This window comes from Silene latifolia, chromosome 8 (genome assembly GCF_048544455.1).
Source record: "Silene latifolia isolate original U9 population chromosome 8, ASM4854445v1, whole genome shotgun sequence".
Lineage (NCBI taxonomy): Eukaryota > Viridiplantae > Streptophyta > Magnoliopsida > Caryophyllales > Caryophyllaceae > Silene > Silene latifolia.
Window position 1 is genome coordinate 83,136,531 of NC_133533.1, and position 3,940 is coordinate 83,140,470.

At 43.6% G+C, this 3,940-nt stretch overlaps 1 non-coding gene across 1 annotated transcript; it reads right to left on the bottom strand.

Annotated features, from left to right (window-relative positions):
• Positions 1 to 1,190: 1,190 nt before the first annotated feature.
• Positions 1,191 to 1,297, bottom strand: LOC141597907 (small nucleolar RNA R71). Its single transcript, XR_012523117.1, has one exon. It is a non-coding gene; the product is annotated as a small nucleolar RNA R71 (small nucleolar RNA).
• Between the last annotated feature and the right edge of the window lie 2,643 nt (positions 1,298 to 3,940).

The following is a 3,940-nucleotide window of genomic DNA, read 5'->3' on the forward strand; positions in this document are numbered from 1 at the left end:
GTCACCATAGCAATTTAATTGTATTTATCGACTTAGTTGAGTGCACACTTCTGAGTCACCTCTTTAATCTGACTAAAATTAATCCTAGATCGAAAGATTGGACTAAATAGGCCTGCTATGAACAGTAGACTACCCTGACGAGAATGAAAGTTAAGTTAGTGGTATTTTAGGATAGAAAGTGGACCGAAAGGACCTTTCCACATCCGTCTTACATTAATTGCCCGAGTCATTTACACGTGAGTCACTGGACTACCGTAGTGAACCGAAATCCCGACATGTCCCTCTCTATCTGATAGTTTAATCTTATTTCTCTGCCTTTATTGCTCTCGCCCTTTATTTCTCTTTCCTTTAAAACTCGTAGTTTAGATAACAATTGAAACAACCCCCCCCCCCCCATTTGTGACCAAATAGACGGACTTCTACAGATATCTTGCCTCCCTGTGGAGATCGACCTGACTTCGCTAGCTATATAGTTAGTTTAGTTAGTTTATTTTTGACAGGTACACGACAGACGTGTCAAATTTTGGCGCCGTTGCCGGGGAAGCAATTGCCCTATATGTTTTCGTTCCGTTTATTTTATCCGTCTCAGGGAATTTCTATTCCTTGAGGCCGTTCTTATTATTTTCTTTCAGTGTTGTTTATGCCCAGGTCAGACAGCTTTGAATTAGTTTCAGCTGATTCAGAACCGGAGAGATTATTTATTCAAGCATAGACTCCGTCTGCTAAGGAAATCACGAAAGGAAGACTTTAGTACTTTCGAGCCAGAGCTAGATTATTCCCTTTTCGCGGAAGACAGTCCGATTTCTACAGTAAAGATGCCAAAGCTTTCCAGTCATTCGGTGCCTAAAGCATCCTCTATTCCGAAGGGTTTCAATCTCCAGACTGAGGATGGTAATACATTCGATATCCGTCCTTCTTATATCAATCTGGTGGAGAGGAATATCTATAGAGGTGTGGCAGGTGAAGATCCGAGGAAGGATATGGAGACCTTTACCGATTACTGTTCTACTATCCCCGCCACTAAGGGGGTAACTCAGGACAAGATTAAGGAAGTTCTATTTCCTTTCTCTTTAGCTGATTCAGCCAGGGAGTGGCTGACTGACTTGGACCGCACAGCTGTTTGGGTTACAGATTAGGAGTCTCTTGCTCTTGCATTTTACAAGAGATATTTCCCTCCACAACGCACCAATTTGCTGAGGGCCAAGATTACTAGTTTCAGACAGGCTCCCGATGAAAGTTTCTATGAAGTATGGTCACGATTCAAGAAGTTGGTGAGGTCTATCCCTCACCATGGTTTTGACCCATGGTTTCTAGCTAATCAGTTCTACAATGGGCTGTATAACGACCAGAGAGCCATACTTGATGCGGCATCTAGTGGAAGATTTCAGGAGAATACAGATGATGATAAGGGATGGTCCCTTATTGAAGAGATGGCGAATCACAGTGCTGAATATGGTAACCTGAGGGATGGGATTAGGACAGTTCATGCAGTTGATAAGCAGGTTTGGCTCAGCTAGAGACCATGAATGCTAGGTTCGACAAGTTGGAATTACAAGCTGCTGGGGAGCCTCAGACGGTCCATGTTCTTACTAGAGGAGAGACTGTTTCTTGTGAGAGATGTGGGAGTAATGATGGCCACACTGCTGTTGGCTGTCTTGTTGAGAAGGAACAAGTCCTTGCCTTTCAGCAATATAGGCAAGGAGGGGGTTCCTATTACAATAATCAAGGGGCAGTCCATCCCAATCTGAGGTGGACTAGTCAGAATGTGCTCAATCCTACTCCTCCTCCGCACCAGCAGCAGCCTTATGTCCCTCCACACAAGAATCAACAAGGCTTTCAAAAGCCCCCTTCTTTTACTCCTCCTAACCATGGTGCATCATATTCCGGTGGGGTGAGTGAAATTGGTGAGCTTAAGTCTATGTTGCAAGCCTTCACGAAGCATTGACAATTGAGTGATCAACAGAAAGACGCGTCCATAAAGGCACTTGAAACTCAAGTTGCCCAATTAGCCACTAATCAGTCCACAAGAAAGCAGGGTCAATTACCGACTCAAAATGAGAAGAATCCACACGAAACGGTAAATTTCATCAATCTGAGAAGCGGTCGTTCATATGAGGGACCAGAAATGCAGAAATCAGACCCGAGGAGAGCTGTAACTGATGGTGAACAGTGTTCTGGCAAAGAAAATGAGCTCACGGCAAAGAAAGTGCTCGATCGACTGGTTTCAGGTGGTCGATCGAGCAGATTTGGGGACGAAAGTGGTCGATCGATTGAAAATACCACTCGATCGAGTGAACAGGAAAGGTAGAATGGTCGATCGAGTAGTTTTTATACTCGATCGAGTGATGAGCAAAATGGAGTTGCTCGATCGAGTGAAAAAACTACTCGATCGAGTGATATTGATGAAGATTTTACTCGATCGAATGGGTATATTGGTCGATCGAGTAGTTTTGATGACGGGAAGCTTATTCGAGAGCCTGCTAGTGCTCGTTTAAGCGATAAATCACCGGAAAGACCTCGTTCGAGAGGTAAGAAGCGTCCAAAGGATACAAAACTTGCTCCGGAAGACACATTGGAAGAGAGAAACAAGGGACTCGAGATACCTATCACGGTTCCCTTCCCGAGGCGGTTGCAGAATACAAAAGCCAATCAACAATTCGACAAATTTGTTGAACTTCTGAAAAGCTTGGAAGTTACTGTGCTGTTCACTGAGTTGCTGACTAAGGTACCCTCTTATCTTAAGTTTATGAAAGAAATTTTATCGCGTAAGAGGAGTATTAGTGATAGTGAGACCGTAGCTTTGACTGAGGTAGGGTCAGCCCTATTTCAAAATAAGTTACCTCTTAAGCAGTCAGACCCGGGTAGTTTTTCAATTCCGTGTCATATCGGTAACTATTTGATTGATAACGTGCTATGCGATCTAGGCGCTAGCGTGAGTGTCTTACCATTGTCTCTGGCTAAGAGACTTGGTTTGACAAAGCTGAGTTGCATCAATATGACAGTCCAGATGGCCGACCGTAGTATATCACGGCCACTAGGTATAGTAGAAGACGTACCTGTAAGGATCGGGAGGTTCTTTATTCCTGTTGATTTCGTTGTCTTAGACATCCCTGAAGATGCACACACCCCTATCATTTTAGGGAGACCATTTTTGTCTACTGCTCGTGCAGTTATTGACGTCGGGGGGGAAGACTTTGACCTTTCAGGTAGGGGACGAAGAGCTGATTTTTAATCAGTCTAAGTCCGGGAGGTCTCCTATGCAGGCTCAGCCTTGCAATGCTCTCTCTTCTATTGACCCTATTATTGACACTCCAGTTGAAAATTTGGAGTATTGTGCTGCAATTGTTATCCCTCCGCCTCAGAATGAGAGCAAAAAGGAGGAAAGTTCGTCTGTTTTCCTTGCTGCAGGTACAGATGAAAGCGATGATGGAGCTATCAAAGGCTGTTGTGCAACTACTGTCAATCAAATTGGAAGTAAGGATGCTAAAGACGGTGATAGAGGAGCAAGGACGAGGAAAGTTCGTGCTTATGTGGATGTGAACTATTCCCCTCCTACTGTTGCAGATGACCATTCATGCTCATGGAAGTTGAAGAGGACAATCAACGTTGCTGAGATGACGTCCTCCAGTCAAGAGCCCTCCAAGGGGCTACTGAATTGCTTTGGGAATTGAGCGGGGAAATGCCCCGTGTAACACCTTGTAATAGATAATTTTTAAATTTCCGTTGAATTTGTTTTAATGCTTTTAATTAGGACAATTAGTTTTAGACAGTTTTTAGCGTAGATTTAAGACTATAGATTGTGCTTATACGTATTTGGTATTTTGGGAAATTTCTGCACATGTTTTTCTGCAGGTTTGGGGAAGTTTTACGCATTCCAAGGGAAGAATTGATGAAATTCAAGAGCTTACGCGAGAAAAGAGCTCGATCGAGTACTTTTTGT